This window comes from Mixophyes fleayi, chromosome 12, assembly GCF_038048845.1.
Source record: "Mixophyes fleayi isolate aMixFle1 chromosome 12, aMixFle1.hap1, whole genome shotgun sequence".
Taxonomy (NCBI): domain Eukaryota; kingdom Metazoa; phylum Chordata; class Amphibia; order Anura; family Limnodynastidae; genus Mixophyes; species Mixophyes fleayi.
The window spans coordinates 27,357,488-27,371,300 of NC_134413.1; the positions used below are offsets into that span (position 1 = coordinate 27,357,488).

Here is a 13,813-nt window from a genome sequence, read left to right on the forward strand (position 1 = left end):
GTGACAATAAGCAAGTGCTAATGCTGGTAAACATGATGTGAGTATTGCATGATACAAACACATGCAGTATTAGTCATTTACTGGTAACATTGCAGCTTTGGTTTTTGGGAGAATTATTGGAGAATTCCAGCTACACATAAAAATATGGTTTGCACCCCAGGCAAACAGAGGGCTGGCAGTCCGCTGTTAGATACTAACCATCCCCACTCCCTCAGAGTCAATAGTGGGAAGACTTTGAATCTCAGGTGTTGAGAGCACTGATTGGACGACTGCTACATCATTCAATCAGTGTACACTGCACAAAAGTACAGTGTTGGACACACTGAGATTGAAGATTCTTCTTGAAACCATGGCAACCTACTCCTAGTTGTTGTTAAATGATAACTGTTAGTGCAAAGGTTGGTTTAGCACCTTGAACCTTGGCAAAACCATGTTGCATTGGAGGGGAGGTAAATTTAAAATATGAGGACAGATTTATAAATTGGGGTAGGACATGTCTTAGAATTAGATCAACTTTTAATGTCAGTGTAAAAATAAATCTATCAAGTATTTGCATCCTACTTGAAAAAACATCCAGTATTTTCCTTACGTGTAAAATAATAAACTAATTTGCACCCCTTGCATTGTAACATGGTTATGCCAAGGTACAAAGAAATTCATTTTTTTGCCTTACTTTCCTTAATGAATCAGACCCATTGTACAATATTAAATAAGCTCCCAAGTTGCAAGTAAGGTACTGGGGACTGCTGCACCTCACAAATGGTGCCGGCACAAGATTTGAGACCCAGGTTGATGTACAAGTCTGGAAGGCAAATGCAAAAGCCAAACCCCCTGGGTACAAGACCTTACATATTGTACATCATTCTATGTCATAACAGTGTGTGATCATTTATCTTCTACAATATGTGTATAATTTGTCCTTCAGTCTGTAGCTAATAATGTTATTGTGAAATGGTCCATACCGTGGCTTTAACAGAAACAACACAGTCAACATCACAGTTTTTTAACAGATACAAAAAGAATTTGGAAATTGACAATCTGTGTATGTTTGAGTGTACGTTTCTAATTTGCAAATCCACTTGTCAATAAAAAAAATGGCACTGGAAAACAACAGGAGGGAGAGTCACGGCTGTCTCCAGCTTACTCTTACGTCTAGCCTAATTAAGAAACAAGTCCATGGCTAAGAGCCATCTTGGCTACAGTCCAAACTACCGCAGCAACAGCACACTGTACCAATACGGAGAATTTTTTATCTTTTGCGCTTACAAGCACATAAACATTCCAGCACCAGTAAATATTGTGAAGCTCAGGTCACTGTCAACAATATGTTCTCTAGCTGTGAAATGGAATGTGCAAGTAAAATTTAACTATTGTGAGATCTGTTTATTCACTGGATGCTAGAGGGGTCTGCAGAACATTGATACCAAGCGAAAGATGAATCTGGATTGTATAAATCACTTTTTTTTTTTCCTAATTACACTTCAACCGTTCTTTGATTAAAGATTTATCGGATAAAATGGCAAACATTTAATGAAATGGCATTAGCATGTAATACAACTGATGCTGTATGGTGTGTCACGGTGTGACAGCTATGGCTATCTACAGAGAGATGCAAAAGTGTGAGGAGAATAAATAATAAAACATAGCATTTAGTGCTACAATGGTCTGCGTTGAAGTGTGCACATCAGCTACACAGTGGAGGCAGCCATTTTGTTAATGGAACCATTATTCAGCTTATCAATTGAATAGAAAGGAGTGAAATCATACCGCCCAACTATGATTGAGCTGGGACAGTCCTGGGGTCAAGTGTTTTATACCGACTCCAGGAAAGTTGGGACGTGTCTTGCTAGCGGGTCATGCAACCACATCTCTATGTCAATGTCTCAACCTCAGGGAACTAAATTTTTGGAGATATGGTGACATCACTGAGGCAAAAGACAATTTCATGACTGACTGATATCACTTTTACCCTGAATATAGGTCCTGCCCACAAAAGGGTACTGCATTAAATTTGTACCTGTCCCCCACACACATTGAAGGCAGCCATTTTGTGAACTGAACCAATATTCTAACTATGAGTTGACTAGAAACCACTCTGTGTACATAGTTGCCAACATTTTTAAATATTTTTAAAGGAAACACTTTGCTGGCAATTCGGCACATATATGTGGGTTATACGTCATCACAATGCATGCTGGGATGCTAGGCGACTTCCAACCTTCCTCCCCTAAAAAGACCTATGAATTGCCGTGCAGCAGTGACAGGTGCACATGTCACCTGGTCCCCATAGAACATATCTCCCGACTTCTCAGGATAAAAGTGCAGAGTGATCGGACGGTCCTCTCAAATTGGGACTTTGTTCTGCAGTATGATGTCAGACCGTTAACCCATTAGGGCCAAATAAGCAAAGTAAAATCCTAAAATCTAAAAAGAGCTAAACCTGATGAAGTTTAAAACATATGACAACAAACAGCCAGTGGGCACTTTAGTAGGTGCCCCTTTTGTCCACAGAACAGCCTGAATTCTTCAAGGATTCAACAAGGTGCTAGAAATATTCTGGTCCATGTTGATACAATAGCATCAGGTAGTTGCTGCAGATTTGTCTACTGCATACTAATGCTTCACATCTCCCATTCTACCACCCAAATGTGCTCTATTGTACCGAGATCTAGTGCAGGCCATTGGAGTACACGGAACTCATTGTCATGCTCGTGGAACCAGCTTCAGATGACGTGTTCTTGTTGACATGGCGCATTATCCTGCCATTAGCAGATAGGCAGACAATGGCCATAAAGGGATGTACTTGGTCAGCAACAATACTCAGGTAAGCAATGTCATTTAAACAATGCTCAGTTGGTATTATGTGTGCCAAGAAATCATTTCCCACATCATTACGCCACCACCACCAGCCAGCAACATTGACACAAGGCAGGATGGATCCATGTATTCATGTTGTTTACTCTAAATTCTCATTTTCCCTGCATGTCGCAGTAGAAATCAAGACTAGTCACACTAGGGGGTAAATGTATTAACTTCCGACCTGCCGCTATTCGGCGAGTTTGTAGTGAAAACTTAAAGCGGCAATGGCTTTAAAAGCAAAACAATGCCTTCAAAGCCATTGCCGCTTTAAATTTTCACTGTAAACTCGCCGAATAGCGGTGAGTTGAAAAAAAAATCAGAAGTCAATACAGTTAGTCCTAGGTGACATTTTTCCAATCTTCAAGGATCCAGTTTTGGTGAGCCTGTGCCCACTATAGCCTCAGTTTCATGTTCTTAGCCGACAGGAGTGGAACCTGCTGTGGTCCCATCCACTCCCAGGTTCGGCCTGCTGTGCATTCATAGATGTTCTTCTGCATAGTAATGCATGTTTGAGTTACTGTCACCTTCCTGTCAGCTTGAACCAATCTGGCCATTCTCCTCTGACGTCTCTCATTAACATGGCGTTTTCGAACACACAGGACTGCAGCGCGCTGGATGATTTGTGTTTTGTGCATCATTCTTTGTAAACTCTTGAAACTGTGTGTGAAAATCCCAGGAGACCGGCATTTCTGAGGCACTCACCCCATCCCACCTGCCACCAACAATCATCTATAAGTCAAAATCACTTGGATCACATTTCTTCCCCATACTTGTTTTTGGTCTGAACAGCAATGGAACCTCTTGACCATATCTGCATGTTCTTATGCATCGATTGGCTGATTAGATATTTGAATTAATGAGCAGGTGCACAGGTGTACCTAATAAAGTGGCCACTGAGTGTATATCTGAAAAAAAATAATGAAAATATAAAAATGGGCCTACAAGTATGTTAAAACCCCTACAAAATTACTGCTTTGTGGCCATTGCAAATTACAAAAGCTAAACTCAATTAGAATGAATTAATTATAACATTAGACATTTGACGTCAGCAATCGGTGACTGACTAATACTAACTGATTTTCTATCAAATCGTTTACAAGAGATTATCTCTAGAATAGATGTTAATCAAAAGTGACACTTAAATAAGGAGCGCAGCATTAGGCAATGAAATGTCACCGTGACATATAAAAATCTTAACACGATGTAAAAATCACCTGTTAAAAGAGTGAAGCAAGTGTTATAAGCAGTCTACAAGGAGAGATGGCTACCCGGCAGTTAATAAATGAAGGCCAGATATATGCCAGCACTTATTAGCGTGAAGGTCTGAGAAGGGAAATCTGCTTAGCAGAACATCTAATATTCCAGCTGTTTCATGGTTCTGAACACAGAACTGGTAAAATCACTGTTATCCTATTTATCATATCAATTGTATTCACAGGCAAAAAACACCATAATGTATGAAACAACCGCTCATATCTTTGGTGCCAAACAGCTAGTTTCATTCTACCCAAAACAGACTTGTAATGCTCTGAACGATCATTGGTGGTATAGTGATGATATCTAGTAATACTACTGTCCGCAGAATAATTATATTTTCACAGGATCAATACACTAGGAGCTGCTATGCTCTAAAAGCCTTTTACAAGCATGTCATGTTTCTTAAAAGGTTCTAGAGAGCTTTGTCGGTGAAGGGAGAACATGATGATTTCACACAGAGGGGGCAAAGGGATACAGGCAACAACTGTGAGCGACACGTGTCAAAATGTTACTAACCGCGTCATTAATGCAACACAGACATGCAGCCACGCCGGCAGTTTCATTGTAGGCTAGGCTGCTACAGATTCCTATTGGTGTCTGTTTCGTGAAAAGAATAGCAGTTATTTGGATGGTTTCCATTTGTTATTTATATATATATATATATATATATATATATATATATATATATATATATATATATTTTGTGAGAAAGTACAGCATTCACAGGAATCCGACAAAGGTATGTTGAACCATTTAACTGTTTATTGGCAGTTGTCAGGATGGTAAAAAAAAGTTCCAACACTGGTACAGCAATTATATCCAGAAACAGTACACAAAAATCCCCACCACCTACATCTGGCTAGACATAACTTCCTTGTCTGCAAGCTGGCCACTTACTGGCATCGGTGGTCCCACCCACACATACAGACAGTGACTTTATCCTCCACCCCAAGCACTACAACACATCACAGCAAACCAATCACACCCACGTGGAACACCTGTGTCTGTGTGAGCTAAAAGAAGATAACAGGAAACCTTTAACCCTGTCTGCAGCCTGCTGCTGCAAGCTAGCTGTGTTTTATCAGTTCCCTTATAGGGAAACTGTGGCAAAGAGGCATATTTGCCACAATATATATATATATATATATATATATATATATATATATATATACATACATACACACACACACACACACACACACATATATATATTATCATCAAGTGGAGCCTTTGGCATGCATTCACTTTGCGCAATAAATAAATACTCTTTTTTTCATATGTGCCAATATTATGTCATTATATTATGTCATTATATTATATGAGAAAGTTAAAGTCCCCATCCCCGAAATGTTATGTGTACACACATATGTAGGGCCACTTACTAACCACAAAATATGTTCCTGCACTACGCATTTTGCACACTAGCTTCTTTCTTATTGCAACGACAAATATTTCCGACCTTTTAGATCTGTATTAGTGCACACACTGGTGTGCAGGATTGACGGAGACTGAGATGGAAATGCACATGGTGGAATAGCCAATAATGTCCCTTCAAAGTCCTGTCACTATCTGTAAAAAAATGTTCTCCTAGAAAATTGCTTTATGTATTAGTTACTAGTAACTACATTTAAAGACTGCCTTTATTTCAGGTGTCGTAATGTTACATGTTAATATTTTTATGTCAGTGTTCTCATATGAAGGATGCAGGCAAAATGCACCTCATTTAAAATATATAACCTCTGAGGACATGTAAAAATCAAGTCAGTTTGGTTGAGTAAAAAGGTTCTGCAGCCACCTGCGAAACCGGATACATCCCATAGATGCATAATCTCAACAACTTGAAGCTCATTTAAATATGTAATCTTGTAACACAATGTTATTTCTGCATTTTGATGCAGGATAACCTAAATGACTGCAGCTAGACAGCAAGAAACTCTCCAATCTAACTACTTGCTGCCATCAGAAGGAGCAGAAGGTTGTACCCCTGCGGAACACGCTACTTGAAAATACTAATTTGACAATCAATTGGCGCTGTGTGAATGGGCACAAAAATACTTCCAATCTCAATCTACACTTTATGCTGAGTCATCAGTTGTATATGATGATTGGTAGAGGCAGACAGATGATGACTGCATCTGACCGAGTATATGTGGTCATTAGTCAACCTCACTAACATGGAACGTCCAGACTTTTCATATTCTGCTATATACGTTTATGTATGTGTATGGCCAAACATGACAGTGATTCGGAAACACAACTATCAGTCAGAGTAGCCATTTAGCACATAAAAATGGGCAGGCTTATTTTAACCATACCTCCCAACATTGTAAACTTCCAAATTGGGACATGGCTGCAAGAGGGCGTGGCGGTGCTCTGTTAGGGCACATGCCCATGTCACAATGGGCGCTACATATATAAGTTGTGATCATGTGAAGGGATTAGGTACCATCTCCTGGGGTATATGGTGACGAACAGCAGCAGTAAGTTGAATGCAGGGTTTTCAGGTTAACTGGCCTCAACCAGATTTATTAGCATAAGCAAAGTAAACCACATAAATAAAAACTTTGCCTGTCCGGCACTTACTTAAACATTTGTGGAGACCCTGTCTCCTGTGCAGGACCTTATGTCCCACACACAAATCATATATACATCTTATTGCTCACCACAGCAGAGTCTCTCAGGAGGCAAGTAACCTCCTCCCCAGGTGTGAGAGACTGACTGAGGCAGAGCTGCAGCTTTTTACAGGCATCACTCAGGTGCAGCTCCTAATTAGTCTGCTGTGAGCCTAGCAGACCAGAAGACCCGGACTATGCCTTATGTATGGAACCCACCCTGCTCACTCCATACAAAACACCAGGGGCCCTTACAAGCTTTTCCTGAAGCCGAACACTTTTTTGGAATCTCCTTCCGATACAAACCAATCTCCCTAGGTTTAAAAGCATGTAAGTCAGACAGCCTGGGACATGGATTTAAAGATAGAGGGTGGTTCGCGCTCCCTTGTTCGAGAGTGTAGAGAGAGTGTGGCTGCCTGGGGGCCCGAAGAATAAAGGGACAGTCCCAACCCTTTGAATGATAACACAGAGAGAATGATGGTCCCCTTGGCGCACAAATGTGATGCAAGAAATAGTGATTTCAAATAGATAAACCTCCCACTATCCCATTCATTTCCAAATTCAGTCGTGATTCAAAGAAAATTGAATCCATTTTTATGAAGCATTGGAAGGTTCTATTAGGGGATGATAAACTTAAGCAAGTGCTTCCAGAAAAACCCAAGTTCGTCTATACGAAGGCAGACAAGCTTAAGAGACAACTAGTCAGTAGTACTATACCTCCCACAGTAGACTCCTAAAAGGGCACCTGGCTAGGGAAAAAAGAAAAAGGCTTCTATTATTGTAACTGGTGCCATTCCTGTAAAATCAGCCATACTCGTAGCACGAAACCCATTACCTCCTTTATCTGCCACTCTACTAAGGAGGAATTCTTTATCAAAAACAGAATCACCTGCGATACCTCTGGGCTGATTTATCTACTTCAGTGCCCATGTGGTCTCCAATATGTGGGGAGAAACATTAGAATTACAGAACATCAGAGAAACATTTAGAATGGGTTTGAGAAACATAGCGTTTCCGAACATTTCCGTACACACCATGCACAGGACCCTTCCCTACTCCACTTTGTGGTATTAAAGAAAGTCACCAAACCTTGGAGGCGGGGGGGGGGGGGGGGGGGAGACTATATTAGACTCATCTCACAGGAGGAGTCAAAACTTATCTACAGTTTAAAGACCTTGATCCCTGAAGGACTTAATATTGACTTTGAACTTAATCAGTTTATATAATCTGATTGGCTGAAAGGGCCGCGAGCTGAAATCCAGAGTGAAAAGTACCGTAATAACAGTATTTACGCACACTATTACCGTAATGACGGTAATAATGCGCGGGGCGTGTTACTTTTGGCTGTAACGCCAACAATTGAATATGCCCCTATAAGTCCATAAGAAGATAAAATGTTGCTATATGATCAGTATTGGAAGTGGGCTAGTATACGGCGGCATGTCATACCGCCACTTCTCTTTCTGCCTTCATTATTATACGATCATTCACTTACATTTTCCATACCACCACTTCTAAATGCCACTTCTCCCACTGCATATTATTATTATAAAGGTTATTATGTCACTAATCTTCTATTCTCACAGAGACATGGTTGCCTGATGCTTCACCATTATATAAAAAAGTCTTAACCTTGCAATTTAATTGGCCTTACTTTATTTAACATAAGACAATGCACACATTCACAGACAACGGGCGACGTCCTGCTTAATAACATATCAACCTGAACCTCTAATGAGTACTCTATGCTGCACTAGCGGCAATATGAGATCAGACTGAGACAAGATTTTCATCTGTTAGCACAAATGTCCTAATGCTGAACAGTATAAAATGTGCTGGCTTCAATTATTTTTAAATGACTACTACTAAAAATGAATTTAATTATAATACAATACAATTGGGGCACTTAGCACACAGCTTATTTTCCTCATATTTTTATGGGTTTGTACAAACACTGTCACAAGTCTCTATTGAGTAAACTTACGGTATATTTATACCACTGAGGGATATGATTATTACAGAATTATTAAAGGTGGACAAGAAAAGTGCAGGCTTTGCACAAATAAAAACATCACATAACATCACCTCATTAATGTAAACTTTCCAAGCACTGATTTCTTCCATCTCTGAGGTGGTGCCAGTTTCATTGTCCATTTGCAAGGTATATAAACAACACACGTGGTCCCCCAAGTTGTTTCTTAATACTCACACCGTAAATATGCGATATTACAAGGCATTTGCGCTGCAGGTTCATTACCGACATCCAATGATACTTACCTACTCTCCCATAATGTCTGAGAGACTCCTGAATTTTTGGGAGTTTTCCCATACTCCCAGAAGAGTAGCCACCCTCCCGGATCTGAAGGAAGTGGGCCGGGCATTGATGATTCAATTCAATGCAAATAACATCATCACAGCCCGCTTCCTGCTGTATGATGATGCAAATTACACCCCACACTTTTCCCTTGGTCCTCCCCTCCAAGGGACCTCCAAAATGTAGGCGAATACGCAATGAGTGGTATCAGGGATACTTCTCCGTGGGATACTTGCCCACACTCCTGGTACCTGCACGCATTTCGCCACAACAAACGTAATTTGGTCCCACGTCACGATGACACAATCGTGGCATTTCATCATGGGAGGCGGGGCCAGAATGCCCCCCCCCCAAGTCTCTCACGGACATTCTGGAGACACTTTGCTGCAATTGAATTCCCTCCTACGTGTCAAAAATAACTGATGACATCACTACTATAGTTGCCAACTGTAATTTCCGAATACAATGTCAGGACTTTCTCCCTAGAAAATTTTGTTCACGGAAATGTTCCTATCCCTCAATTGTGCATAACTGCACAATGCAATACCTTTTTTTACGGCTTCCTACATGCAATTTTAACAGACTATTCTTATTTTCTACGCTTTATAAGTTGGCATTTTTTAAGAGCAGTATTTAAACTGTTGAACAAGAGAGTATGGTTACGCACTAGGTTTGGACCAACCTCGTTGGTCACATATATAAGTTAATGTGACCAATTTTGAGGGGGTGCCACTTGCAACCTACATCAGTTCTTAACAAGAGAAGAGGGGGGGCAAGGATTACACAATGAGGCACTCCGGTCCTCTAAATTGAATAAGTAAATTAAAAACTAACTAAACTTTTATTAGGTATATTAAAAAAGGCACCCATTGATGCATAATTAGTATAGTAGACGAATTATCATAAATTATAGTGGAAAGATAGAAAAACAGTGAATTAGAATAGAAAAATATACCCGGAAAGGAGGGGGGGTTGTCCTGTATGGTCCAAAGCTCATATAGTTCAGGATAGTGGTAGATCTGTAATAAATAGTTTATAACATATGATGTGGAATCAGTATCCAATGCTTAATAATTACGTCGCTGCGTATGATGAAAAAAAATCATCCTTAGATAGGAGTTTTAATGTAGCGATACTGAGCTACTCTTGTAAACTCCTATCTAAGGATGATTTTTTCACCATACGTAGCAAAGTAATTAGTAAGCATTGGATACTGATTCCACATTATAGGGTATAAACTATTTGTTACAGATCTACCACTATCCTGAACTATATGAGATTTAAGACCATACAAGACAACCCCCCCCCCCCCTTTCCGGGTCTATTTTTCTATTTTAATTCACTGTTTTTCTATCTTTCCACTATATTTTATGATAATTTGCCTACTAATTATGCATAGATGCAGTGCCTTTCTTAATATACCTAATAAAAGTTTAGTTTCAATTTACTTAATCAGTGTAGAGGACCGGAGTGCCTTATTGTCCAATCCTTGACCCTCGTTTTCTCTTAAGTATTTAAAATGTTAACAAGTATGTTATAACCACATTGAGGAAACAGTACATGATGGAGACTGCAGTGCACCAATGTCTACTGAGACAGTATCGTGCATGCTGACTGCACAGAAACTATTGCACTACTTGCATGTTATAATAATATAACTGTCTTGATATACGGTAACTGTATCATGTATTATATACTCAATAATGAGCAGTCATCCAGTTAAAGCTGGGACTTTTAGTTCTACAACAGCTATAGGACCCCATGTTACCTTTCTCTGCTTTATATAAAATAGACACTAGAGGGTGCTAGTAACCTCTGTAATTACTCCTAACAATGAACTTGCATGAGTCAAGACTATAAAAAAAATGGCCTTATATTTATCAAATAAATCAGATGATGGATGTTTAGCAAGAAGAGAAAATAAGAGCATAGCGTGCTGGGTCTTCCTCTTTGTAGAAGGATATTTTCAGCCTGGAAGCACTGGGGATTTCAGAGGATACAAAAAGAGGCATTCTCTCTAGTTGACGTGAAAGCAAGCTGTTAATATGCAGTCAGCAAGGGGGTTCTATCTGGGAAGGTATTCCCTGCAGTGCATGCTTTCCAATACAAGAATTGTGCAACCTCACTAGCCATTTTCCACTCACAGTCACATTTTGTAGATATGGCAACAATTGTATGTCCAGGAGATGTCACGGCATTAGAGAGGGTTCCATAATATCACCAAAAGTGTCCCCAGACTCAGGCACAATGTATTTAAGTTGTTACTGGCCTGAGTCATTAAACTAACGCATAAAAAGAAGTAAATCTTCTCCTGGAACAAACCATGTTACAATACAAAGGGTGCAAATTAGTTTATTATTTTGCACATAAGTTAAATACTGGCTGTTTTTTCATGTAGCACACAAATACTTGATAGCTATATTTTTACACTGAAATTTAAAGTTGATTTAGGACAAGCCCCACTTCAACAATACATCTTTGCCATCATTTTAAATTTACCCCCCCCCCCCCCCCAATGCAACATGGTTTTGCCCAGGTGCAAAATTACTTCTATATTATGCTTTGCTCTCCTTAACGACTCAGGCCCATTATGTTCTTTTTTTTTGCTATACAATAAACCATACTTGCCTACTTTTTCAATTTGTTTTTCGGGAGCAGGTGGGAGTATGGAAGCAGGGCTCGGAGAATGGAGTAAATATGCCCGCCCCCTAAGTGGTCATCACCATTTTGCCCTATACCAGTAGGGGGCAGGGCCACATTGATGCATGAATCGCATCACTAAGCCCCACCCCCTATATTTAACTTCCAAAACTAGCTGGAATCCGTGAGGTTGCCCTGCTCTCTCGGGAGTCCGGGAGGACTCCTGGAAATTCCAGGAGAGGAGACAACTATGCAATAAACGCTCCTTATTTATCTTATTTCACTTTTCTAACCTCTAGCCTACTTTGATTTTTTTTTATTGCTTTATTAACTCCTCGATTCTCTACTTCAATGGTGTGACTAATTAGAACTTTTTTTTATGTATTTTTCTTTGGCAATACATTTTTTGGTTCTCAGTCTACTCAGGGAAGGAGGTATGACCAAAGTACCTGAGCCAGGGCCTGCCTTGGCGGACGGAAGCAGTGGTGGATTATAGTAGGAGATCAGAGCCCGGAGTAGTAAGGGCCAGAGCTCTGGCCCCAACTGCCCTAGGGATGAGCAGAGCTGGATGAAACAAAAAGGGGGTCGGTGACTGTGTGGACAAAGAGCAGATAGCTTGTAAATTTCTATTGATCTGCATGGTCATATACCATTAGCTGGCAGCAGGGGTAGTAATAGGCATGTGATCATTCCCCCCGTCCATATGGGGACAACCTCATCCAGTCCAGTAGGGCGGGACGGTGTAGCACTGGGGTCTGAACTCCCTTTCCCTGGCTCTGAGGGTACACAAGTAAATTTTACATTTTAGGACAATTGTTTTTTTGTACAACATTGTAATAGTTATATTTTAATTATATTTCACATGCATAATATAAGGTAAAATAGACAGTTCAACGGATACATTTGATTTTATATAGGTTGCTTAGTGCAAAGTCTGCAATTTAAATCCATGTTTCCTGCTTACAGCATTCCCTTTAATCTAATAATGAAACTATTAATCTAATGAGATTTCCAACTTGAAGGGCTGCACTGAGAATTTACTGTGTAGAGTAACTCAGAACATTGGACTTCTCACAAGTTCTGTTTATAACTTGTGGATGTTTCCACTTAAATGTAGCAGTGTCTATTTCTCCCAGTATAACAATATTAAATATTTGTAGGTTTCCTGCCATAGGTTACAGCAAAGGGAGGTAGCAGTTGTTTTTGTCATTTTAACCAATGGGAACCTTACAGAGTGTAGGGTTTCTAAGGTGACTGCGGTTACCTTTATTTCCTTGGTGTACCTCAACATAGAGGCAGAACCTGCCCCGGCCCCCTTTCCTGAGACCCCCAATCTGTGAAGGCATTTTATTTACAAGACACATAATAGGATTTTTTTAAAAAAAACTTAATTATTATCTTGTTACTAGACTTATTTCTTGAGAAATCTTTACTTTCATTTTATTAACTAATACTACTACGAAGAGAACTGCAATATTTTGTTATCATTGCTTATTACTTTACTTATGTTTTACTTGTTTTATTATACTTAACAAGGAGAACTAGTGGGCATTGTAAGGAGCTACAGGGGCAAACGCAGGATTTGTAGAGGGGGGGTTTCCACAACACACCGCCAGTGGGCGTGACCAGCATGCATTGGGGCGTAGCTATAATCTTAGACAGTGCTTGGCTGCTCTCCAACTCTTCCTATCCCTATAATATACATGAGCAATGCTGCGTGCACTACTGTTAGGTGCACGCAGCTCTCCCTTTTCAAGCAGAGCCGTGTGAAGCGGGGGCAGGGTCCAGCCATCTCAATTATACAGTGCCCCAGACTTGGAGGGGGTTTTCCTGGTGCTAGGAAACCCCCCTCGGTTTGCCTATGAGCTAGTGGGGAGAGTGACTGGATATTATAACAATTAATGGGTCTTGTCCACATTTTGGGGTATTGTTGTAAACTTGAAGCGTTGCGTATTATCATACATGCCGTCAGCGTATTGGCTACTTTGTGAATGTGGTTTAATAATAATATATAATGTGGATTCTAAACACATAATGGGCTACATGACATGTTTGGAAACAACTTAGATACTACAAGTATATTAATTAATTAACATATTAATGATCAGTTTTTGAGTTTTTGTTCTGTTTG

General features: G+C 40.0%; 1 protein-coding gene across 8 annotated transcripts in view; it reads right to left on the bottom strand.

Moving 5' to 3' along the window:
* Positions 1-13,813, bottom strand: part of SLC8A3 (solute carrier family 8 member A3) — a 244,229-nt gene that overhangs the window by 24,900 nt on the left and 205,516 nt on the right. The window lies entirely within an intron of this gene.